The 27,521-nt window shown below is 40.8% G+C and overlaps 1 protein-coding gene and 3 non-coding genes across 4 annotated transcripts in view; 3 read left to right on the top strand and 1 right to left on the bottom strand.

Annotated features, from left to right (window-relative positions):
- Positions 1–22,824, bottom strand: part of wnt5b (wingless-type MMTV integration site family, member 5b) — an 89,659-nt gene extending 66,835 nt beyond the window's left edge. Inside the window, exon 1 of the mRNA XM_030719821.1 lies at positions 22,514–22,824. The gene's annotated coding sequence lies outside the window, so the exon portion shown is untranslated. The remainder of the gene's footprint in view (positions 1–22,513) is intronic.
- Positions 15,076–15,148, top strand: trnak-cuu (transfer RNA lysine (anticodon CUU)). Its single transcript has one exon. It is a non-coding gene; the product is annotated as a tRNA-Lys (tRNA).
- Positions 15,877–15,949, top strand: trnak-cuu (transfer RNA lysine (anticodon CUU)). The gene has a single exon. It is a non-coding gene; the product is annotated as a tRNA-Lys (tRNA).
- Positions 18,861–18,933, top strand: trnak-cuu (transfer RNA lysine (anticodon CUU)). The gene has a single exon. It is a non-coding gene; the product is annotated as a tRNA-Lys (tRNA).
- Positions 22,825–27,521: the final 4,697 nt, after the last annotated feature.

The following is a 27,521-nucleotide window of genomic DNA, read 5'->3' as shown; positions in this document are numbered from 1 at the left end:
TAATGAAAAGACTGAAGCAATAAAGTGCAGTGGAAAGACAAAGAAAGGAAAGAGAAATTGCTCAAAGTCTCCTCAGTCAAACTGCTGTTTGAAGCCTAAGACCTGGTTTTGGGGTTGGGGCTATCACAGGGGTTAGGGTTAAAGGTCAGGCACTTAGAACACATTAACACAGACTCAATTTTGTTTTAAAGCCTCTAATTTGTGTTTTGCTTATACCTAACATCTGCACCAGCATCTTCGGAGAAATAAGACAGACTAGTGCTGACCCAGTTTCGGTCTGAAAACTCCCAGGTTGGGTTTTAGCTTTTGGGCAGAAGCTGTGGCTGTTAGAAAAAATGATGGAGACATTTTTATAAGCTCCCTGATTCGAGCATTGAGACCAGAAAAATTAAGCTAAAACCCTATAGCTTGGCTCACATACATTTACTATTGTCCTCTTATTTGTGTATGTGCTCCTTTCCTATTGCCATGGCTTCTTCTGGTGATGGGCAGTGTTGGGTGTAATGCATTACTGTAATCACATTGCATTTTCCGGTAATGTAATAATAATGTACTAAATCAGTAATAACATTACAGTTACAATTATGGCATTACGTGTGTTACAAAGAGTCAATTATCTGCATGATGAGTGGATAGAAAAGAAAAAACATGAACGTGCTCTTTTCTTCCAGTGTGGTTGTGCTACAATCAGCTGATTTATATTGTACAGAAGGATAGCATTGGCTCTCTGCAAGCATCTGCACAGACAAATGCTAACAGCTAGCTACGAGCCCAGCCTGACTTTAAAGCTGCTTGTGTGCTGACCCCAGCCCAGCAGCTAGAGCCTGATCTTCAGCATGCAACAAAGGCCATGACGAGCAGTCAGACTTGTAGCATTGTAGCCTCTGTTTCTATTTGTACATGTTTCTACAGTAAGAATCCCAGTGATGATTACGCTTAAGTGTGTTTGGACTGATTTTCAACTTTGCTTTGTATTCAAATTTAAACACTAAAACAATGGGACAATGCATTTCAGGTCATGTTATGGAGAAATGAAAGAGCAATGTAACAAGTAGTGTAACAAATTGCTTTGTTCAAGAAGCAGTGTAATGCATTACTAAAAAAAAAAAAAAATTAATTTGTAATACAATGCTTGTTTTTTTTAAAGTTATGACCCGAACACTGGTGATTGCTGTATGGAAGAGGATTTGGGCCATTGACAAAAAATAAATTAATTAATTAATTAAATCATGACTTTTTCTTTCAGAATTGTGAGAAAAAAAAATCACAAAATAGAAAAAAAAAAAAAAAAAGTCATGGCTCCCAAATATTTTTAGTGGCCTTAATCCTTTTCTGTAGCCGTGTCTTTAAAGTGTGATCAAGAGTTTTGGGACCTTCTTTCTGCTTTCTGTAAAAGTCTGACTTTATCATTAGCCTAAGTAAAGAAAAATATTTTTTTCCTTACTTACAGTACTTAACGTTCCTCTTCTGAAGTATTTTTTTTATGGGCAACTAATGCTGCGTTTCCTGTTTGTGTGTTAATATAGACATTTGCTGAGTGCTTGTATGGGCAGAGATTGCTTACATTTTAGAATGAAAACATTAGTTTGGATGTAGCTTGTAGGAATACAGGTTAGGGCAGCAGTCCTCAAACTTTTTCTGGCATGCTTCACTTTAGATATCCAAATCCCACATTTTTAATAAATCATTAACAATAAAACAGGATCCAGGTGATCTCACCGATGGCCTGCCTAATTTTAGAGTTTTGTTTTAGCCGTGTGTTTTCAGTAACTAGAAGTTGTTACATATCAAATGAGGTCCCATGCTTTTTTTTTTTGTTTCTGTTAAAAGCTTTTCAATTTGGGGGTTCCAAAGAGGTTAAAATTTTATAGAAAAAGCTGAGCATTAACCTAACCCAAACCCTAAACCTAATTCTAGATGCGTTTCCCATGACCTGGTGGATGTCAAGTTAATTTTTAGTGAAATAATTATCAGCACCATAGTATGACATTCATTCAATTCAGCTTCACTCCATATTTTCCCCTAATCTTTCACACCCCACCTGCTGCGGCTTTGTGCACACATTTCACAGGTTAAATTGTATGAGGTTCATTCAGAGCCCTTGCATAAATGACTCCCATGTTATTATAAAATGTAGAAGTCTCGGTTTTTAAAACATCGGCCAAGCGGAGGATGTGCAAAACTAATAATGAAGCGTTAAAGCTCTAAAATGTAACTTAATAACATCTTTTATTTCACAGCCTGCAATGACATTCACAGCAATCATCGGCGCTCTTGAATATTCTCCTGGATATTGTTCGCCTTGCAGTGTTATTGATCAGGGAACTGAAGCTCATTTGCACTCTGCATATGCCGTTCTGCATAACAAAATGCCCTAAATGTCTAAAGATGTAAATGTAATTGTGAAGATAATGTATTTTTGCTATCGAGCACGCTGCACTGCGTGAACTGCAGTGTGTCATTAAACCAACGCACACTAACCCTTTGCAAACAAGAGCTAAACTTTCCATCCTCCTGTTTCTCCTTCTCTTCTGCACATCTTTTCATGCAGCTTGCAGATTGGTCATGTTTTCTTTCATTTTTCTGTCATATTTAAGCAATACGCAAATAGGAAACTTAGACCCTCATGCATAATCCCAATCAGTCCCTTTCTGACCCCTTTCCTTCTTTTTCCCCTTTTCTATCATGCAGCCCACCATCACTCATCTTCTCTCTTGTCCAATGCCTTTTTAGCTTTGTCGCTCAGACCATCTCTCTCCTCTCTCTGCATCCCTTTTCCTCTTGTCATCCCCATCTCTCCTTCTTTCTCTCCACAATCTATCCTTTCCAACTTTCCCTTTTCCCTCTCTCTCTCTATCATGTTTTCCCCCCTCACACACTCACACTCTCTCCCTCTAGCACTAGTCATTCTACTTATAGCCTCGCCATAAATCAAGCTGTCATTCTCCGTCATGCTCGCTGCATCTCACTGGGGCTCATGGCACGCACACACACACACACACACACACACGCACACGCACACACACACACACACACACACACACACACACACACACACACACACACACAAAAAGGGATAGCAGCCCACACATACACAAGCTCAAACACAGGCATATACATATAGACAATATATTATGCAGATAACACACATCTAGTGCAAGTATATTGGCTGTACAGACTACAGTGAACACAGCACACATAGAAAACACTTTCTTTTTCAATGTCACATAAACATAAAGTCATTCAGTTTTTTTTTTTTTTTGCATGAACTCAAACGCTCAAAAAACAAACTGATATGCAAAGAGGACGGCTCAAATGTAGGCAAAGAACACACAAAGCAGCTGAAACTCTCCCTAGATCTCACAGCCCAACCACCTCCTTAAATTCACCTCCTTCTTCTTCTCTGTCTTTATTTTACCTCTGCACTGCTCATGTCTCCCAGGCTTATCTCTTAAAAATACATTCATATACAAATCATTTTCATTTGCATAAAATTATTTACTTTGTCTAGTACACAATTTTTGCCTACTTTGTGAGTTAAATATATTAAGTAATGGCAATAATAAGCTGATTTCACAACATGCACTCCGGGCCTAAACTTTTCAGGACTTTGTCTGACAGTGGTGTGTGTGCACATGCAAATGTCTGACGCAGTCAGATTGGACATTAGCCAGTCTTTAACCTGCCACAGCACAAACCCCATGTGATGTCAGAGTGCGCTGATGTGCTAATAGAGCAGCTAATATTCTGGTGAATTTACTGCTGCTGAGTGGGTGTCAAGTACGCTACCTCCTGCATGCTCTATTCAGGCAGCTCCATTATCTAAACCACGCAGTAGTGCAAAAAACGTCTGAAGTGGAGTTTTTTTCCCTGCTGTGTGCTATGTCACAAACAACCTTCATGTATGTATATTTAGTAGTTTATTTACTTATTCTTGATTATAATATTGTAATGCACGTACACATTATCTGTAGGTTTAGACATTGTTAAATGAATGGTATGTAATTTCTGCCAACATAGGGGGGCCGTATCTCAGGCAAAAATCCTCTTCTTAGATAAGGTAATGTACCAGAGCTTTATACACATTAAGTTACTCTAAGTCACATACAGTGTAACCACATTGGGTCTTTTCATTGTTATGAAACTGCTGAAAGTTGACCTGAATTATTATATTTTTTTCTTTTCTAATAAGTTTTTATTATGTTTGGACTTTTTGGTTTTTAATTTGGTTTAGTTTCAGTTAGTTTCCAGAGTGGGTTTGCTTGTTTCACTTTAGTTTTTTTAATTGCTTGAAAATGTTTAGTTTTAATAAGTTTTACTGTTAGTTATAGTCGTTTTAATTATTATTGTATGGAGGGCATATCTCAGAGGCAGGATTTAGGAAAATCAAGAAAGGTATTACAATAACAATAGAAGTTTTTTAAAGCAGTTGACTCTCAGTTTTGTAAACATCTAAAGTCTCAAACATGTCCATTAAAGCCTCATCAGGCAAGTTGTGATAATGAATTTTAACAAACTAACAAATACTAAAACTAAGGTGATTTCTTCTATATTTTACCTCAATTTAGTTGTTTTTACAAATTCACAGAATAATTTAGTTAGTTTAATGTTTTCTAATTTTATATTTTAGTTATTTTTTCACACCTAGTTTAGGTTTTTTGTTTAGTTTTTGTTAACCCTATAACACTGGGCGATCGATGCCGATACACCTGTTACCTGCTCTTACTTGCCATGAACAGCTGGTTAACGCCAAGCGTATTGCCGCTGAAATGTCTGATCAATTGAATTACTGTAATTACACGACCGTATGTCCAATTGGAAAAATTCAAACGGTTTCTGAAAGCTAAGAAATTGCACTTCACACCCAACATAGGGTTATTACGATAACTGTTGCTGCAAGTCTACAAACAGTGGGACAGTTGAAGTATGTTGTGTCCCTGATGACACGCTTGGCACTATAGGGTTAACGACAATACCCTTGAAGTCGACTAGCCACACAAGTTACACTATATTGCCAAAAGTATTCACTCACCCATCCAAATCAGTGCATTTAGGTGCTTAAAACCAATCACTTAGGCATGCAGACTGCTTCTACAAACATTTGTGAAAGAATGGGTCACTTGTAGGAGCTCAGTGAATTCCAGCATGGTGCCGTGATAGGATGCCACCTGTGCAACAAGTCCAGTTGTGAAATTTCCTCCCTACTAAATACTTCACAGTCAGCTGTTAGTGGTATTATAACAAAGTGGAAGCGATTGGAAACAACGGCAACTCAGCCACAAAGCGGTAGGCCACGTAAAATGACAGAGTGGGGTCACCGGATGCTGAGGCACATAGTACACAGAGGTCGCCAACTTTCATGTGGCCTTCAGATTAGCTCAAGACCAGTGTGTAGAGAGCTTCATGGAATGGGTTTCCATGGCCGAACAGCTGCATCCAAGCCTTAAATCACCAAATGCAATGCAAAGCATTGGATGCAGTGGTGTAAAGCACATCGCCACTGGACTCTAAAGCAGTGGAGACATGTTCTCTGCAGTGACAAGTCAGGCTTCTCCATCTGACGATCTGACACATGAGTGTGGGTTTGGCAGTTTGGCGGGAGAACGGTACTTGTCTGACTGCATTGTACCAAGTGTGAAGTTTGGTGGAGAGGGGATTATGGTGTGGGTTTTTTTTTTCAGTAGCTGGGTTCAGCCCCTTAGTTCCAATGAAAAGAACTCTTAATGCCTCAGGATACCAATATATTTTGGACAACTTAATGCACCCAACTTTATGGGAGACATGGATAAGCCATTTTGTTGAGGAAAGACTTGACTGGCCTGCACAGAGTCCTGACCTCCATCTTTGAGAACACCTTTGGGATGAATAAGAGCGAAGACTGTGAGCCAGGCCTTCTCATCCAACATCAGTGTCTGACCTCACAAATGTGTTACTGGAAGAATGGTCAAAAATTCCCATAAACACTCTTAAACCTTGTGGAAAGCCTTCCCAGAAGAGCTGAAGCTGTTATAGCTGCAAAGGGTGGGCCGACATCATATTAAACCCTATGGATTAAGAATGGGACGTCACTCAAGTTCATATGCGTGTGAAGACAAGCGGATACTTTTGGGAATATCGTGTATGTGGCACATTCAGTTGGGCAGGAAAGTGCTGTTATCCACAGTCAAAACAAAGATGATTAAAGTCCATTGAACTTTTTTTTAAATTACAGCAGACTTTGACATAAAGTAGCATGGAAACACAAGTGTTACCAATGACATTAATGAAGGTTCTGTTCTTTAGGTGCAGAGCCTTAATTAACATAATTAGCATCACCTGTGTTTACATGTCAAAATGGCTGCTGGGTCTATTAGCTTGGTGGGTGGCAGGAGCCGGTGTTTACCCTGTTTCCCCTCAAAGTTACAGAAACTAATGGAAGTAAAGGGCAGCTCTCTCTGTGGGCAACTATCAGTTTGAACACTGCTGGAAACATCAGGATAATGTAAATACACAAGTCTACAAAACATATGTCCAGTCTTTTTCAGAGCCATTAATATCTTTCCTCATATTATTCCTTTAGGACTGTTATGCAGAGTGGTATACAGTAATTACAGAAAACAGGTTACGCTGTCCTGACAGCATCTGGTTTTGTAGTTTAGATCAATCACATCACTTTGTTAAGATCACAGCAAAAATGGTGGTTTTGGTTCAATTCTAAAAAAAAGTCAAAAACAATGGCCGTACTGCTCTCTGTATGCCAAATCATCCCACCTGGCCACCTCTCAAACCTTGTATGTAGGAGTGCTAAACCTTCCCACTGACTGTTACTAAGACAGAAATTTGGATATTTTTTGGAACAAACAACAACAGCAGCATGTAAATGTATTGTGTCAAAGATAATTGCTCTTTTTGAAATTTGTCTTTTTCAACACACACCATGAACTCCTCTTGTCTTCCTCCCTATTTCCTCCTAGCCCTCCGTGACCAATGCAAGAGCCTCATAAAGACCCCAAAGGAGTCAGAGGATTTCATGGGGCTTTAAGTGTGTGTGTGTGTGTAAGACACATGTGGCATTCAAGGTCGTGTAATCCTGTGGCCTCCACTGTTATTGACACATACAGAGCGTTCTATGACCTGGACTGCCCTTGCATGCACATTAAATGCCTGAGCATGCAGACACAATGCTTGGACTGTTATCACACACACTTTATGTATAATTGCTGACTTATATGTTATAATTCTTTATCTGGCGATATTGGATATTGTTCTTATTAGTAGTAAAAACATTTAAAAACACCAAAACCAACAATGCAATGGCCCTACAAACAAGTATTGCCTGTGTAATTAAAAAGCCAAAGCCACTAGTATCTCAGATACACACAAGGGGGGTCTTTTGGATGCGCTGGTCATGACTCATCACACAAGACAGGAGGCCTGCTTACAACTCGCTAGCTTATAGCTGGGACTGGATTGGGTGATAGTGACCTTATTAGCTTATAATAATGCTTTTAGTCTCTATAAGCAGACATGATTATGTATGATGTGGAGGCACGGCACAGGATTTGTGGTACATTTGAGTCGGATACTTGCATCCAGGCAAACAACCCACAGCTCAGAAGAGCATTTGTCAAAATGGAATTTGAATGCTTTGGCTCTTGTCACTGATTTTTTTTTCTTTTTCTATATAAGCTTTGAGGCTGCTGCGGGTTTTCCCATGATACACTGAGCCGGTCTCCTCTGCTCTCCTTTACTTCACTCCATGCATTCACACCACGATTGCATCTCCCATTTTTTTCCCCCCAACTGGTCAAGGAAGCTCCTTTGGTGGAAAACACGTGTTGTAATTGAGATATTTGATATGATTCAGACATGGATCAGGGTGTTTTACTTTCTCGTTCACAGGCAAACGACGTGGTGGTACAGCCCAGCGTCCAACATCAGACTCAAATGCACTGCGATTTGCAAACGGCCAGTCGATCAATCAATAAACACATGTGTTAAAATGGACTGATGTATGCAAAATCTGTGCTTCAGATATTTTCCTTTGTCTGATAATAACCAGCATAAATCTATAGATCTAGTGCCAACAACCAGTTGTTATGCACAGACACAAATGTGCAGATATAGATTTCCAAGGTCGCATTTCAGACTTTCACTACAGTATCTTATACAAGTCCCCCCACTCTTTCTCTATGCGCTCCACTGCTCTCCTCTTCTTCCTCTTCTGCATTCTTCTCTCCTCCTCCCTCCATCTCTTGCCACTGTCTTTCACACAAACCACACACACCGACAGACACACACACACACAGAGTCTCTAGAGACATGTCCGTTGCTCTGACCTATCTCTCCTGGGAGAGCTGGCTGTCTGCCTGGGTCTCTTTTTTTTCTCTCTCTGTTTCACACATTCTCCCTCTCTGCATCTTTCCTCCTCTTCTCTCCGTATCTCTCTATTGATCTATCTGTTTTTCTAATCTCCTTTTGTCTTCCCCATCTCTAATCCTCTCCTCTGTTGCATGTCTCCCCTGCTATTGCATCCTCTTATCTCTTTATCCATTCTCAACCCGATTCCTCACTTCGACTTTTCTACCCTCTTTTCACCTTCTCCTCCTTTAAACCCGTTCCTTCCGTTTCTTTTCCTGCATTGCTCCTCCTTTTCACATCCTCCGCTCCTATTGCTTTCTAGGCTTACAGGGTGCCGGCGTGACTGCGGGGCTCTGCCCGGAGCTCCCTGCCCTGCTCATGCTGCTTCTTCCTGGGCACGGTGCCCACAGAGGGTTAGGGAGGACTGAAGGAGAGCTGGAGGGGTGTGCATGTGTGTGTTTGCATGTATCAAATGATGGGGAATGGGGGTGGGGTGAGACTGAGAAAGTGGATAGGGAAGAAAGATTGAAAAGAAAGGAGGAGGGGAGTTGTTGACAGGCAGAGAAAAAAAAGAGGCAATGATAGAGAAAAAAGAAATCATTTTTGATGAGTCACACTTTGCTAGCTGGAGTTTACTGAGCAGCACTCAGTATGTGTGTTCAACAAAAAGCTGTTTTTTAAAAAAAAAAATGACAGTAAACACAGGTCTCATATTTGTATCTTTAGTCTTTCTTGTTAATTGATTCATCGTTTTACGTTTCATCAAATTACCAAAAACACTTTGAAGATGCTCATTTAAATGTCCCAGAAGCCGAAAGGAGGCAAGAAAACATTCAGCCAACACAACAAGGTGAATGAAATCTAGTCATCATAAGGGAGGAGATTAAGCTATTTGTTTTAAACTGGTGAAACTGGTTTTAAATGGTGAAATTACACTTTATGGTTATTTGTGTGGCTTATTGAATCCTTTGGAATGACTATTAATTACAAAAATTCCAAAAAGACCAAGAAAGTCATATCCCAGGAGGTCAGGCATGGCTGTTAGGTCAAATGCAGCCATAATGCGCTGGCTGCAGCAATCTTGTACAACTAGAGAGGAAGATTCTCCTTTAAAGTCCACACTGGAAAGCTGGAGGGAAGGCAGAGGAGAAAACCAGTAGTTTTATTAGTCATGCCACCATCATAGGGGTGTCTGTAGCTCAGGAGGTAGAGCAGGTCACCCACTAATTGGAAGGTTGGTGGTTCAAATGGTTGCTCCAGTCTGCATGCCAAAGTATCCTTGGGCAAGATACTGAACCCCGAGTTGCTCTCCGATGTGTTCACTGGAGTGTGAGTGTTAGCAAGCACTTAGGTGTAACTTTGTGTTTTCTCTTTTAAATTATTGCTCAGTTCATTATCATTATGTACAAAAACAAACTTCCTTTTTCAAGGCCTAAACATGCTTGAAAAATCAGGAAATTTTGCACATGCATTAGGATTGCTGAAAGGTTACAGGTTTTAAGGATTTTTAAACATGGGGAGTACAAAATGGGCAAAATGCTACAAAGGAGACCCACTGCTGTGTTTCATGCACATATATGAAATTTGGCACAAACATTTAACATTCAGAGATGTACAAAAAAATCCTCTTGCAGCCATACCCTAAACCCAATTGGAAGTCTGGCATTTTGAATTTAAGAGGCCATTTCAGCACCATTTTTGCCATTTCTGGGTTTTATACTTTAACAAACTCCTTTTTTTTTAAAACTTACCTTCTTCTTCTTAGATTTAGGCACCAACACCTTTTAGGCATTCGTGAGACTCCAGCAACTTTGACAGCACTGCAGTGTTTCATGCTCTGGCGATGAGAATGGGCTGAAATAACTGCTACCAAATTAAAGGGGGAGAAACATGCAGTGTTGTTAATTTAACTTCCACTACACCAATTTCGAGTGTTATCAGCCTGGTGAATAACCAGTTGCTATATCAGCTGCTATCATAGTCTGTAGGTGGCTCCTCCACCTGTTATTAAGTAATTATCACCTCATTTGCTTGGTGGTGATTGTTCTGCCTTGCTCAGTTGATATAAAAGAGGTTTTTACAGGATAAAATAGAAACAAAAGTCTATTTTGTTGATTGCTGCAGGGTGGTAGACGTATAAATCTGGACTGGACTCTCAATGATGACACACAGGTTCAAGACCCTTTTTTTTTTAAAATTCAGTTTTGCTACATTAAGATGTTCACTTTTGTGTTTAGATGCTTTTAGGATTAAGAAATAATGATGTTTGGAGTTTAAATTAACACCTTTTAAACATGAAGCATGCGAGCAGGCATACAACATTTACCATCTCCTACAAAAGAACTGTAGTTTCAACTGAGCTGGCATATGTGTATGGGACTGATAACAACTGATAATGGGCAGTCTGTCAGGATGTAGTGTGGAGGACCCAAATGCAGGACACTGGAGGCTGAATGTTGAACAAAAAGCCTTTTTTTGTGGCTGAAGAAAATCCCAAAATGGATAAAGGAAGAAAGAGGAGAAATTGAAACACAAAACACTGGAAAAACACAGAAACTCAGAGTGGACAGCACAGCAGGGGATCTCTCTGAGTGGGGATGAGTGGTGAGAAGGTGGGGAAACAATGCACAGGTGAAAACCATAAAGAACCGACAGGAAGTAAAATTTGAACTAGACATTAGAGAATCTCAATCTTTAATGTGAAACAGGAAAACAACAAAAGACAAATAACGCTGAATGATTAAAGCACACTTTAAAAAAAATGAGATGCGAGAGACAGGGAAACACTGGGGATGAGACTCAGACGTCACTAGAACAACAAGTGGACCAAAACAGGAACCAAAAACTCAAAAAACCCAGGACCACACTGGGACTCTGTGTTCATGCACCGAATTCCAGTGGCAGACAAAAAAAATGAAGCGTGCAGAGGAACTGGCAGGCAGACTGCAGATGGTTAAAGTAAAAAAAAAGAAATCATATGAGAGCAGGAAATTAAACAGGCAGATTATTTTGTCTTTTATTCTTGCGAGGCTCTAACTCTTTGTGTTTAATATGCTACCAAACCTCCTCTGGTTTTAAACAGATTTAACCAAAAATTTCATCATCTTGACGTGTGATTGCAAACGTGGCTCTCCTGCTGACTACACTAGATCAGATTTAAAACTGTACATGGTTTCATTACATGATAAAGAACAGACTGATTACAGTAACTGAACTAAGAAAAAGATCAGCGAGAAACACCTTCTGTCTTTGTTTCTGGCTCCTTAAACTTGACTGATCTTATTTCCTGTTTGATGTGTGTTCTGTATGGGTGACTACACTGAAACTGATGCTAATGCCCAGAGACTGAATGACAGAGAGAGCATCAGCCCACCTGTACCCAGCTGCATGCAGAGAAATGCAATTCCCCTGCTGGTCACTAATGGTACCGCCCAGCTGGAGTGGAAGCAAATGGCCTGGACCCAACCATGCATGATGGGAATGAAGAAGGGGAGGAGGATGCTGGTCAGATAGCGGTAGAGCGAGCGAGGGGGAGACAGTAAAGCTATGAAAAGAAAGGTTGTAGGAAGAATAGCTGCGGTTTGTGTGAGTTTTATTTCTTCAAAGTCACCGGGACAAAAAGGAAATCTACACGGGATGACGGGAGAGCGATGGGGGAGGATTCACACCAGTGTTTAAAATGTCGCCTTTAACTGCCATCTCTTCACAGCAGCAATTATCTCCTCGATCTCCTGTCCTTGCATTCCTCTCTCCCTCAGTTTTCCTCCCGCTAGCTATTTTATGTCCCTCTTTATCCCCCCCCCCCCCTTTAACCTTTCACCCCTGTCCATGTCTCCCTCTCTTCTGTTAGGTGTCCGCTATATGAGAAAGGAGCACCAGTGATACAGCGCTCTCTGTCTGCATTAGTTGTTACTGCAGCAGCTCGTTTTAAAACTTCAGCCTCTGGAAACCAAAGAAAGTCCATCCTCGACAAACATTTGAGTGCTGTAGATGTATAAACAGTGTTATGAGTTATGGCAGCTGTGGCTTTTATAAAGCCATTTATAAAAAAAAAAAAAATTAGAAAGAGATAAGTGACAAATAGCACCATAAATTTGTGATAAACTTCAGATGTTACATACAAGAAAGCAACTTATGACAGTGTAAAATGTGATGAATGACTGTTTAGAAAGAGGTTGCGTCATCTAAATGCTTCTTTCTGAACGTTTATTGAACGTGATGACAAACACAATTCTGATCTCAATTCAGGCGGCGTGCGCGCCTGACAGACGATGCAGCAGCTCAGCGGTGGCAGACGCTGATGTGAAATATATGCTGCTGCATGTGTTAAAATATGCAGGGTGAAAAATTCAGGAGCTTGTGGTTCTACAGAGCTGCGTGTTTTAATCCTCGATGCCCAAAGATTAGCAGGGTGTAAAAGCTTTTCGAGCTGCTGCCCAAAACAGCCTTGGTCAACAGCTGTATGAAAGAGTGCTGGAATACTGTTTCACTGCAATTTATGAACGCACTCCAAAGCATACGATCGAAATTGTCTTTTTAACAAAGCTTTTGCAGAGATTGCTTTGTCTCGATTTAATTTAAAGGATAATGCAAACTCTTCTATTTTTTGTCCCCCATTAACAATCTCATTAAAGAAATGAGTTTCTTAATTTTAGGATTGTGAAATGATGCTGGTGCACAATTTATTTAATTAACTGCAGTCCCTGGTCATAGTCGATGTTCAGTGCAAAAGTATAAAGCAGCCCGGAGTCATAAAAGCACAAAGAAACTGGACAAACATAGGTGAGACAGTCTCCTAGTTATCCAAAAAGCTCATTTGGCAAAGAGTCAGTGTCCTCTTTTTTTTTTTTTTACAACGCAATGCAGTGCTGTGCTCCTGTCTGTCCGGTCTACGCAACCTCAGCAACAATCACTTCCTAATAAATCACTTCAGCCAATCACTGATGGATGTGCTCTGAAAAACAAAAAATTGCGCACATATTTGTGTGTAAATCAATGTCGTCTGCTCGCTCTGTGATTTATTTATTTGTTTATTTATCCCCCCCCCCAAGACAATTGACTAATGTTTTGTTGATCCTTCTCTACATGTGCATGCACGCACGCGCATGCACACACACACATTGCAGGCAAGAGTGTGGGATAAACAGGAGGATGCTCAGTTAAGAGAAAGTGGGAAAAGGAAAGGAATTCTTAAAGAAAAAGGCAGAAAAAGAGGAAAAACAAGGATTCACAGCTACGTGACTTAAAATGAGAGCCATAACATTTTTCTTTTTCTTTTTCTTTTTTTTTTTTGCCGTCAGAAACAAGATAGTGGGAATAGATTTTGATTTAATCCCCCCCACTCGCCCTCTTCCCCTGAGTGTGTGTGGGTGTGCTGACAGATTTGGTATTGCCTCAGTTCAGAGACTGGCTACAGAAAAACACACTCAGTAATTATCTAGAAAGAGCACCTGGGCACTGGGAATCTCATTATATTGTAACCACTCCTCCAACACACACACACACACACACACACACACACACACACACACACACACACACACACACACACACACACACACACACACACACACACGAAAATACAGAACAGACTGATTTTTGCATAAAACAGAAAAGCAAAAACAGGATGAAAAATAGCAAGAATTCAAAAACACCTAAACTACACACATGGAGCGTGAGGAGCCTTTCTAGTTGTGAGAGCTTGAAACTCACTGTTGTGAGACTTTGTGGATCATAGGCAGGCGTTCTATTATGTGGTGAGACTCACAAACAAGTCGAACCCACGGATGGTGAAGGGGATCATTTGAATTCATCTGTTGCCGTTTCTCTAGCTGACTTTCTTTATTCCATGCAGCCTTATGTATTCATAAAATTCTGCAGAGCACAAAGAAAACAGCAGGGACTGCAAAGTGATCAAAATCCATGATGCATAAAACACAGCGCTGCAATTATTAAGTCATATAAAACTCTGTGTTCTAACTCATGTTTTTATTCTCATGTTTCCTTTGATGTGTTGTAGTAGCAGATCTTGACCAGTAAGAGGCAGCGTTTTCTCATCTGACTAAGTTAAGTGTTACCATCACTCTTTCTTTCCCTTCAATCTGGACTTGTGCTTTACACACACACACACACACACACACACACACACACACACACACACACACACACACACACACACACACACACACAGAAAATGTTTAGCATTTGCAATAAACCAGCTCACACTGGCCAAATGGGAGTCAAGTTGGGTACATGTGTGTTTGTGTGTGTGCGCAAAGGAACACCCTGCTGATGTGCACAGATTCAATCACTGCTGTGTTTTGACAGGCTGACAACACCAGAGTGAGATGACCAAAAGGGGTCAACAAACAAGCAAGGCAGGAGACACACATGCACGAATACTGTCCGGTCATCTAAGGTGACGTGGCAGAAAAAAAAACAAAAAAAAGATTACAGTGAAAAAAGTGATTTTCTAACACCTGGATAACATGTCAGCCTTTTGAAGTTCAATACAAATCAGTTAGCGCCACAGAACAAAGGGGATATCAAACTTCTAAGCAAGTTTCTTCTATGGAGTTTATTAAACACCACTGAACAACATGGGGAAAAAGGCTGTTTATACTTTTTCAGAAGCTAAATTTTATCATGTTCTGTTGAAGGGCACCCATCGCTCACTCTCTCTCTCTCTCTCTCTCACTCACACACACTCACACACACACATCAGTCATACACGGTGCCCGGCTAGCTCAGTCGGTAGAGCATGAGACTCTTAATCTCAGGGTCGTGGGTTTGAGCCCCACGTTGGGCGCAGCAATTTTAGGACAGAACTTAAAATATATCCCTCACATCTTCTGTCATTGCAACTCTGCACTTCATTGCCCTTCAACATCATCATCCTCCTTTGCTCAAATGTATCCAAGCCGTCTTAGCTCGTTTCTAATCTTCTTCTTCGTCACTCCCTACAATAAAACCTCAGCATCTTCACCTCTTCCAGCTGCGGTTTGTTTCGTTTGTCACTGCCATCATCTCCAAACCATACATCATAGCAGGTCTCACTACCATCTTGTGAACCTTCCCTTTCACTCTCGCTGCTCTCGTTCTGTCACAAATCACCCCTGACACTCGTCTCCACCCGCTCCACCCTGCCTGCACTGTCGTCTGTTGCTTTGGATGGTTGTTACTCTATGATAGCGCTCCCTCTCATCCCCTGTTGCTTCTTTCAGAGATGAACAACAGTCATAACTATGTCGTTCTGTAATCTTGGAAAGGTTTTTGTTTCACCACCAAATAAAATAAAGTCTGACAAAATAAATGATTCTTGATGAAAACAGAAAAGAAATGTTATTTTTACAGTTAAATAAAGTTATTATAAATTAATTCTGAACAAGTATCTTTGGTTCAAAAGTGAAAGTTTTCGAATAAAGAACAATTTTACCACATAAACAGTCTGAATCTGATTAATTTATGACTACGTTTTCTCTCCCAATGCCCTGTGAAAAATGCACACACGCACGCGCACACACACACACACACACAGCCCGGCTAGCTCAGTCGGTAGAGCATGAGACTCTTAATCTCAGGGTCGTGGGTTCGAGCCCCACGTTGGGCGCACATTTTTGTTTTTAAAGGAAACTGGTTTTGGTAACAAAACATCTGCACATTACTACAGAAGACAGTCATCTTACACCACTGGCTGATTTCAGATTAAAAAAAAAAAAAGAAGAAGCAATAATTGAGGGACCATCCACATAATAGATGTTTGGAGTTAAGAATGGACAGCAACTCTCAGCATAGAAAGCCCAGTGGCGATACCTGGTTGTGTAAATCAGCAGAGAAAGAGATGCGTCAGCTCAGGGTTGTGGGTGAATCAAACTTCTGCATCTTGCTGTAAAAAAAAAAAAAGTGCCATCCTTATCATCAAGCCCTTGCTGTTGTTTCCACTGCACACTCACACTCGAGTGAGTATTGCCAACAAGAGCATTCATGTATTACAGTGGAAGACTGTCACAATCCAAGAGACAAAGCAGCATTAACTGCAATGCTCTGTGATCCACTGTAAGCAGAAGTTAATACAAATCAATTAAGAGGTGAAATAGTTCAAACAACCACTACTGAGTCAAGTTGCCCTTGAATCAACTGTTCTTGGACAGAGTCCTACGGTTAAAGCGCAGCCCCTATCAGTATCCAAGCATGCTGACAGACTAATATCACTACAGGACACGAGAGGTACAGGAAAGATGTTTGGAGACAGAACAATAAGCTTTAAATATGACACGCTCAGCAATACTAAGTGAACTAAAGTCCTTTCTCTTGATGAGGTTTTGGCCCAAACTGCAAAGTGCTGCTGATAGTTTTATCAGTGCTGAGTTGGGGCTACTGTGAGGAAAAGGAAAGCAGAATCAGAGAGCAGACGACAAAGACTGTAATATCCTCAACTTGCAACGTGGACTTAGAACAGCATTTACCATTATAATATGCATACATGGCAATTAATTACATCTACATAAAACATTGTCAATATGATGATATGCTGAGAAAAGCTGCAGCCCACCGACACGTTACACCTGCAGAAGCTGCTCAGCCATAGAAACCCACACCGTGACGCTCCTGGTGTGCAATCTTTGTGCTAATGTTAATGCAAGAGGAGGTCTGCAGTTACTGAGTCAGGAGAGTGCTGGCGGGTTTTACTCTCTATGCATCTCAACACTTGGCAATCTTGCTCTGTAACTTTACATGGTCTAAGTTGCTGTGGTTTCTGAATGCTTCCACTTTGCTATTATAGCACTTAAACTTGATCGTGGAATATCTAAGGGGGGAAAAAAAATCCACAAACTGAGTTGCTGTAGTGGTAGCATCGTATTACAGTGCCATGCTTGAATTCAGTGGGCTCTTTAGAAAGACACATTGTTTCACAAATGTTTGTAAAAGCCGACTGCATGGCTAGGTCCTTGATTTTGCACATCTGAAAACACCTGGATTAAAAGGTGTGGGCGAATACTTGTGGACTATATCTCTAATATAAATGGTGGTAAGTGTTGAAAATATCAGAAAAAACTGTCTGTACAGCTCAAAAATGACTAATGTGAGTCCTAGCAGACAGCCATCAACTACAGACTGACACGCTTTTGGAGTGGCTATAAGAGGAACAGCAGTTTGTGCCACATCTGAGTTGGTTTCATTTTTCAGCCCAAGAGGTTTCAGATGGTTCATACATGAAATAAACCGGTAATTAAATACTAAGACAGCAAAACCTTGCTGCACTTCTTTTATCATGGTTGTAATCAATAATCAGAGGTGGTTATTCACAGGCAATTTCTATTATGATCCAATGCTTTGTGTGTGATTTTATGGTCAGAAAAGACATTTTTCCTTTTCCTTTACTTAAGACAAAACAGTGCTCAGCAGCTGCAGTTTCTCTGGTGTTATGCTGTGTGTCTTGTGGTGGTATGGTCTGCGTCTGTCCCTTGTACCAGCCGGATTTATAAAATGGTTTCAGGCCCTATCATGTGCCCAATAAACCACTTTTACTATTAGTGTAGGACACAGCTAGCACACAGCTGGTGACCACTGCTACCACTGACCATACACATCTGCAAACACTGACACACTAAAGCCAACATGCTCACACACGTACAAGCACACAGTCACATACTTGCTGGTCAGACACATTTTGAGGGCTGCTTGGAGTCAGGACCTGAGCCAAACTCTAACCCCATGTCACTCCACCCTGTTGCCCCTGATGACATCATTGCATAGCCCTGAACTGTCGACTCAGAAGGGCATAAAACACAGAGTTGTCCAAACATTTGACTGGTGCTGTACACACACACACACACACACACACACACACACACACACACACACACACACACACACACACACACACACACACACACACACACACACAGCCTTCAACTTGAATTACAGAATTTTTTTTACAATTATCAAACATTTCAGTCGCTATTGAGAAAGACCCCCCCCCCACCCCAAAAAAAGAGAGATTTAAAACAGTGTTAAGTAATTTTTTTAAAGACTTGATGTGGAAAAAGATGAAAAAAATTAATACATGTCTATTTTGCAGACATTTCTTTATCTTGTGATAAATCACTTTTTTAAATTTAATACCATAGCACAAAAGATGGATTCAGCCACTGTGAAGTCATCCATTTGTTGCCCAGTGCTGTTTTAAAGCCTCGAGCTGAGTGTTTTTACCATCGCCATTTCTGTACAGTATGACCTGTAACCAGTGCCTGAGGCCATAAAGACATCCAGAAAGAGTTCACTGAGGCCACAGATAAAGGGAGCCAACAGCTGTTTTGCCATAGACTTCTATACAACCAGAAGTCTTCGAGCAAGCGCAATGGTCGCCCCCTGGTGGCCATAAAGCAGAATGCAGGCTTCACTTTTCAGGCCGGGAAGTTATTCATCTTTTAAGCTGTCTAAGAATAGCATCAGAAGAAAGCGCATGACTGAGGAATAGCATATCAGATATAGTCGCAGCATTACCTCAGGTACCTGTAGCCCGGCTAGCTCAGTCGGTAGAGCATGAGACTCTTAATCTCAGGGTCGTGGGTTCGAGCCCCACGTTGGGCGAGTGGCTTTTAAAAAAGAATTTATGGGAATTTGATATAAGCATACACAATAAGGATTGGAGATCAGGTTAATTTCACATAACTCTCCTTCATAATAGATCAGTCAGATGGTTAATTAAATACATAGTACTTGACAAGACTGTAAGCCTTTTGTTGTGAACTTTTGGAATATAAATAAAACTGAAATGATCTTGTGCCAGAGGATGATTGATTTTTTTTTCCTTTTCTTTTTTGGGTCTGGTCAGCAGTCTGTTTCCATTTACAGTGATTTAAAAAAAACAAAAAGTTGCATGTTCTTCTTTGGAATAGAAGAAGCCTGATGGATAAAAGAATGGATCATCGTCATCAATGGATGCCACCAAAGAATCAAGAATACATCAGTGGAGGAGGGTTACGCTGAGAGGAATTCCAAAGATTCAAGCCAGCCAATCAGAGACAAGTGTTTAAAATACTAGCTCTTCAACTAGAGAGCTGAAGAGGCCATCCTCTTCAAATTGACCACCATCTGTGTGTGTGTGTGTGTGTGTGTCCACCTTAGTCATTAGTGCCCCTGGAAGGCTGAAATACACACACGTTATGCACTCACATAAGACAGTGAGTGTTGAGGACTCCCTTTGCAGACAGAATAATGCAAAAAATTCAATCCAGTGAAAAACTTATTTTAAGTTTGATCATTTTTACGTTTTACTTGTGAAGATCCCCATGTTTGAACAGCCACTTTCATTTAATCACTAAATATTCCCAATTCCTATTCCTAATTTCCAAACTTACTGTGTCTGAACATATGGGACACACACACACACACACACACACACAAACACACACACACACAGACCTCACAATGCTTTGTTGAATGACCTTGAGGACCCATTTGTGCTTGCAGACAAGCCATCTTCTCAAATGTCTAGTGTGGAGACAAATGCACACACTCACTTACTCCCCTTCCCTAATTACCGAGTCCCAAGGGATGAGACACTCAAGAGGCGCTTCAGTTAAAGAAAAGGTCTTTCTCACCAGTTAGAGGGCAGACAGGCAGAGAGAGAGAGGAAAACAAATGAGAAGATGTTCAGAATACAGATTTGATGGCCCCACGTATATTAATTGCTTAACAGTTTCCACATGTTATTGCTGCATTAATCTGGTCAGTCTAAAGTTTGGGTAACTGCTCGTCACCTTTGCAAACCCAGACCAGGGAAACCGTGAACCTAAGCTGACATAAAGGAGAAAAGAAAGAGAAGAGCTCAGATGAAGCACATGAAAAATAATGTCATGAATGAAACAGTGAGGGGGGGGGGGTGGAAGAGAAAGAACAGAAGTTGACTTAGACGTGAGGGTGGAGGAAGAGAGATTATCTCTCTCTAATGGCTAACTTGTTGACAGCAACACTTTTCAGCACCCCTATCTACACATCTAATGTTACTATCTACCCCTACACACACACACACACACACACACACACACACACACACACACACACACACACACACACACACACACACACCTCCTCTCATTTTGCAGGGTTTATCAGTCCTGCTGGCAGCCCGGTCCACATTTCATGTGGGTTTCAGATTTTAAAGCCATGAGAAACACAAAGTGAGCCGGAGACGTCGCTGCCAGAGACGACCTCGACATTCTCTCAGCTCGTCTGCAGCCATAACATGCTGAAAAATGAATCTGATCCGAGTCAGATGCGGTGGCAGACGGGTAAAAAAAACCAACTCACTATCTTCTGCTAGGTCACCTACTTGCAAACATGGAAATGTCTCACTTATTCAAAAACACAAAGCTGTAGTTGTCACCAGTTAATTCAATGTGTCTTTATAAATGATACTAGATCTACTTTTGGCTGCTCCCTTATTCACGCGGGGTCGCCGCAGCCGGTTGCTGTGTTTGATTTGGCAGATTTTTATGCTGGATACCCTTCCCGAGGCAACCCCAAAGGTGGACATTTGAATTTTCTAAGAGATTTATCCTTACTTAAAAAAAAAAAGTGTCATAATTGATTCTGCTGAAATTTACCTTTTCTTTCTGTTTTGTCTGCACTGAAAAAGACACATCAGTCTCAGTAACACCACTAGACTAAACAGCTAATGTTTAAGGGGTTTATCATGACAGAACACTGAACTGATTTTGAAGTTATTCATGCATTTGGGATAAATCTGTGTGTGTGAAACCAAGTGTTGTACAATAAGGTTAATCCAGACCCAATTCCAGCCATCCATCCATCCATTTTTTTCCACTTATCCATTTGAGGGTCGCAGGGGGGCTGGAGCCTATCCCAGCTGCCATACAGCAAGAGGCAGGGTACACCCTGCACGGTCTCCAGACCCAGTTCCTTACATTTAAATAGCTTAAGGGATCTTGGAAAGTTTGCATTTCCTAGTGGTTAACAGTCACCATAAAAACCAAAAAGGTCACAGGTCAGTGAATGTCTCAGTGCCATGAGAATACATAGAAATAAGATAAAACACATGCATACATATTATTATGCCAAAGCAATTTTGTCTTGATTGCGCTCACTTTTAATATATTTTAATTCATCTGCATAGTGCTTCAGAATATTTAGACACCTGGTTCAATAATGAACCACCCACACTTTAACACACAACAAAAGAACACTTTTTATTCTGCCTATAGAATATTTAAAGAATTCCGTTTCCCTTTTTTTTTAAATGCCATTTCTGTAACACTTTGTCCTCAAAGGCTCCAAATCTTGGATACTCTGCTATGGTTTCTTACTTCCATGCCTGTTACCTGCTGATTGCACAGCTGGTTTCCTAAATACAGCTGTGACACTAAATTCACAGGCCGCAAACTGTATAATAAAGCAGTTATTGAGTCAAAAAAAAGAAAAAAAAATAACATTCTATCTGTTACATCCAAGACTTTCGCGCAAAATAGGGAGACACTCCCGGTTCAGTAAGTTTTACGCTGGGCAGCAAAATTAAATGGTGAACCAACATTCCCTCACAGTTACAGTCGGACTTAGATGCCATCCAGCCCTCTGGTCCAGATGAAGGCAGAGCAATTTCTCTGTACTGAGAGAAACATTTGTGCAACATTTCGACCAAAATAGTCCTGGTCTGCACCGCAAAGCGAGAGGGCTGCCTTCATTTAGGCCGATGGGGTTGGCACACACACGCAAACACACACACACTGCATTTCACCACTGTCATATGGGAGCCAAATTCATGAAATAAACCCATTCTGTAAGTAGACTGTGACAACGGAAACATTGAGGGGACAAAAAGTTAAAATGGAACAAAGTCCAAAATCTTTTTCACGTTGACTTCAAATGTTTCTGCTCAGAGCGCGCAGGAGCGGCGAGTTTCAAGTTCAGGTCTATGATTTCAAAGCAGATCCACTCCTGCAAAGTTGAACTTTTAAAGCTGCTTCAGATTGTGGGATAAAGATCAAAGTTTTTTAAAAAAAGAAGAGCAGCTGTAAAACTATCATAAATTTGGCATAAATTAATAAAAAACGTTAAATCACACAGCTCAAATCCACCGATAACTGTCCCATCTTGTACTTTGTGTTATCACTTCGGAAAGTTGGCATTTGTATGAAATGAATGCTCTTACCTGATGTGTTTGCTGGATTAAAGTCGTTTCTCAGTTCTCCAAAAAAGAAGTAAAAGAAAAAACTCTCTCTCCACCCACCATCAGAAGCGCTCACGACCGAAAATTGTTACTCTCTGTCCGGTTGGGAAAGTGAAGACAGATCGCTGTTTTCAATGGAAGCAGATATCCCTTTCGGGAAGAGTTCACCGCAGCCCGCTTCACAGAGCTCACTGCACGATAGTCTGACTTCCACTCCTCGGTGTCACACGAAAGTCGTTGTTTGACTCAAAAAAAAAAAAAAAAGAAAAGAAAAAAAGAAAAAAAAAGTTGATTTGTGGGAATGTACAGAGGTACAGCTATGCGACTGACAGTATCCAAAAGTCCCAAAGGAAAAGAGTGGCACTCACTGCGCTCTGAGCTGTGCTCTCAGCAACAGGTGTCAGAAATAAAGTGAGATTTTTTTCACGGCCATCACAAGTTTCCAAACACTCTCCACAACTAATTACGCACGCAGGGAAAGGGGGAGGAGGAGGTAGATGGGGAGGAGGGAAGGCGAGGGGAGGGTGCTCCACAAAGTTTTTACGCGTCGAGAAACAGAGGGAGAAGCGGACTGAAACAATAGAGCACAGAGCGCTCTCTCCCTCTCTCTCTCCTCGACAACTGCGCTGATGTGAAAACTGCCCGCCTGGCCACCGGAGGAGAAAAAGAGACAGAGGCATAGAAGAGGGCAAGGAGGTCGTTTTACAGAGAATGAGAAGGAAAGATTCGCCTCTCAGAGAAGGGTTTGAACCGCGCTGTCAGGAATGGGACTGGAACCCAGGCCTCCAGTTGGAGACCAAAAGACACATAATCTAAAAAAAGGCCGTCACCCATGAGTCTGGCCCCTTTGCCCATATCCTTACAAATAAACTCCACTGCAGTTTGCAGCGCTAAAACCGTTGGCGTGTCAGCTATCTGATGGAGTTTAAATCTTAAACAACTGTGAAATCAGAGACGCTTTCTGTCTGCATTAACATTGCTTCAAATAAAGAATTACTGATCAATGAATAAATAAAAATGAATAAAATAAATAAATAAAAATGACATCAGGCTTCTCAAACTGCGCCAACTGGGATTCAGCTCAATCCCCCTGACCTGTGTGACTCAAGGGTTGTGCAGTTGTTAATGAAACCATCTTTGATGGGCAGGCCTCTATTAGTCTCTATTTTTAAATAATCTTTATTTGCTCACAGACAGGTATAAAGAAAGCACTTACCAAATATAGCTATTCGTGTAAATGAACAAACATGCCCTATTTATCAAAACACATTAAATCAAATAAACGGTAATAGCGTTTAGCTTATCCATCTAACTTCGAGCTTAACCCCGGGTTTTTAGTGTTAGAGAGGAGGTTCAGTCCTTTCAGAGATGCATTGTCATGATTATCCAATCAGCTCTCCGGAAAATTGTGTCATCATTCCTGGAAGATGTTTCTTTTTTAAAGCATCATCCAAAGTCTTTGTCTTTTCCTCGTGAGCATCAGTAAGCATACAGATTCTTAGACCTACCTAACTTTATTCCTTTTCATTTTCTTCTTGTTGGCTGCAAACATCCATCGTCTTCCGCTTCTCCTGTCCAGGGTTGCAGGCAACAAGAGTCATAGGGCGAGAGGCAGGGTGCACCCTGTACAGGTTGCCAGCCTGTCGCAGGACTAACACAGAGAGACAGACAACCATTCACACTCACAGTCACACCTATGGGCAATTTAGAATCACCAATTAACCTATCCCATGCATGTATTTGGACTGTGGGAGGAGACGGAGTACCCAGAGAAAACCCACACAAACGCATGGAAAACATGCAAACTCCACACAGCAAACAATTCATATACTGTAGCTATCATAGAAGCAAAAGGCAAAAACACCCTGGACAGGTCAACATCCTATCACAATGCTCAATATTAACGTATGATGCCCAATAAGCATGCTACAAGAGGACCAGTACTGACCGTGTGCCCTTCTTACTCGTGGTTCTAATCTACATTCAAATCAGATTCATGAACCACAGCAATATGTGAAACCAGAGGGATTTACTATGGATTGGGATTTAATGGGTTAGCAAACTATCTTTAGCTTAAAGTTAGAGTTTATTTAGAGCATGTTTTAAGTGTAATGTAGATTGTCTGCTTGGGGGAGGAGAAAGATATGATTTATACTATGCTTGTTAAGCTGTACCTTACTAACATCACAAATGTAGTCCAGCTGTAAAATATATAAATGAGTTTATAGCTGCTTCTAAATCTATTTTACACTGCTGGAACTACAGAGCACTGATCAGGGTACATATCACCAGGAATCCCTGTTCAATCAATAAAATTAATTTCACTTTGATCAAATCATAGCAGAAGTTGCCTCAATGCGCTTTATACTGAAAGGTAGAGACCCTACAGTGTTAGGAAGAAAACTCCCCCCATGAGCAAATGCTAGGGGATGGTTAAAAAGAAAAACTCCTCCTTTTTAACAGGAAGAAACCTTCAGCAGGCTCAGGGTAGGAGCATCCATCTGTTGAGACCAGCTGGGGGGAAAGAGGAAAGAAAAATGAGAGCATACTGTAGGAAGACAAGACAGAACACACACTGTGGGATAGAGAAGACAAACTGTAATGACATGCAGCAGTGATCTATAAACATCTGGGGGGTGAAAACAGGTGAGTGGAAAGGAAGTATTCAGTGTATTACAGGAAGTCCCCCAGCAGTCTGAGCCTATAGCAGCAAAACTAGGGGATGGTTCAGGGCCACCTGACACAGCTTTAACTGCAAGCTTTATCAAAAAGTTAAATCTAATCTTAAAAGTAGAGAGGGGGTGTCTGTGCAACAAATCCAAACTGGGAGCTGGTTTTACAGGAGAGAGGCGTGATAGCTGAAGACTCTGCCTCCCATTCTACTTTTAGAAGCTCTAGAAACCACAAGTAAGCCAGCAGTCTGAGAGTGAAGTGCTCTATTAGGGTAATATGATACTGTGAGGTCTTTAAGATATGATGGTGCAGATTATTCAAGACTTTGTGTGTGAGGAGAATCTTAAAATTTAAAGTTTAATCTTTAAATGTATGAAGTTTAATGATTCAGAGCTCTAATGTGCAGCTGTCATGTTAGAAATAAACAGCAGCGTTAAAATATATGAACTCAAATGTTTATTTAGCGCTCTGTGCACAAAGATATCAGCTGATGACACTCACGTTTTGTGCGGGAGAAGAGCCATACGATGTGTGAAATGCCCCTTTTTATGTGAGCGCACCTGAAGCAGAAAGCAGAGCTTCACAAAAAAAAAAGAAAAGAAGTTGATAACCACTATTGTGGATTAAGAATTGTCTGTTTTGTTGGAATTTTGACTGAATCCTGAGTCAGAATTCAACAGATGTCCCCTCTTAACACATTGCTGTATGCTGGAGGTTGTGCATCAGGTAGTGCATCTTATACAGTGTTGAAAACCACTGAAAAGCTCCATTTGTTCTTTGTTTTTTTTCATCGCTATGTTTGTATTGTCAGTACCAATGTACTTCCTGGCACCTATTTAACATCCTGTGTAGCTTTTCCTCAGGATTGCTCGTATTTGCAGGCATGGACAATCCTAACTGATGCCACATTTAAAAATTAAATTCCCTAGCTATGTATAAATTCAGATAACTGCACGGAGCCATAAATCCTCCAATGCATGACTAAATATACCCTTTTCTCCCACGCCAAAACCAACCAACCCCAATTTTTTAATTGGTTTCATAGAAAATTTCTCCCAAGCTGCCATGTCCCAGCAAGTAAAATAGAGCAAAGAAACAAAACACACACACTCTGGAGCACAATGAGCTGTACACTGTCAGGACAGATGAGTGGAACAAGTAGCACTGAGGTCCAACTCCCAGGTGGAAGCTATGGGTTCAAATTCTGCTCCTGGCTATGCTGGGTTCTTTTTTTTTTTAATGTGAGCTAGAGTATGTAACTCTGGCAAGTTTCCACAGAGATGTCTATAAGTAAATTAAGACTGCATAACATTTCAGCATTTGCTAATATTTGCTTTAAAATATGGCAAGAATAATTCAAAATTGTCTTAAGAAAATTTCTCCCAAGCTGTCATGTCCTAACAGGTTAAAAATAATAATAAAAAAAGAAACAAGAATCTCAGCATTTGTCAATCCCTTTAATGTCTACCGTTACCCAGCATGCTGTTGGGCAGTGTCATGTTGTAAATGCATCCCATTTAGTATTGCTAATTGTTTAGGCTTCACAAAAATATGTTCATGACAGCTAGTTGTGGGTTATGAAGTGCTGTTTCATCACATTTTTGATTGAACTGTATGTAAGAAGAACATGCAGTCAACAGGTAGCTCCAGATAAGCGCTCACATTTTCACCATGAAGGTTTCAACCAGTTATTAAGAGTTTAAGAAGTTATTTTTACATAGCTAGTCTTTCTATCAATCAGCATTCAACCTACGCATAGCATGATGACTTACAAGCTACCATTACCCAGCATGCCATTGAGCAGTCACATTTTTGTAAATGTATCGCCATTGGTGTTACAGTGGGCAAAGAGGACACTTTTCATGGTTTTTAACACTCAGTTTCCCTTCAGGTCTTTTTATGTTGTCACTTTTTATGCTCTTGCCGGTGATGGTGGCGAGGTTGGAATGGAAGAAATTGATTCTGTGGACAGGTGTGCTATATACACATAACAAGTTGAGAATGGGAATATCTGTAATTGATTGATTGATTGTAATCTGTGTGCCACAGGGGCACACAGCCAATCTGTGGGAGCCAGAATTCTGGCTGGTTTGTAGCATTCAGCTTTTGGGTTACAGTCCCTTGTCAACCTGTTGGTATGTGTGGCTGGTGGCATGTTATGTTAAAAATGGTTAAACATCAGCACCCATAACACAGGTACACAGATTAAATGAACAAAACCAAAGAAGAAAGGAGGAGAAGCTAAATAATACATGACACCAGCAGTACATGCCACTACTCTGACAGGGAACCTCCATGGAATGCATACCCTACTTAA

The sequence above is a fragment of the Archocentrus centrarchus genome, chromosome 23, assembly GCF_007364275.1.
Source record: "Archocentrus centrarchus isolate MPI-CPG fArcCen1 chromosome 23, fArcCen1, whole genome shotgun sequence".
Lineage (NCBI taxonomy): Eukaryota > Metazoa > Chordata > Actinopteri > Cichliformes > Cichlidae > Archocentrus > Archocentrus centrarchus.
The sequence above is the reverse complement of the archived record's forward strand: the minus strand, read 5'-3'. Positions and strand labels throughout refer to the sequence as shown.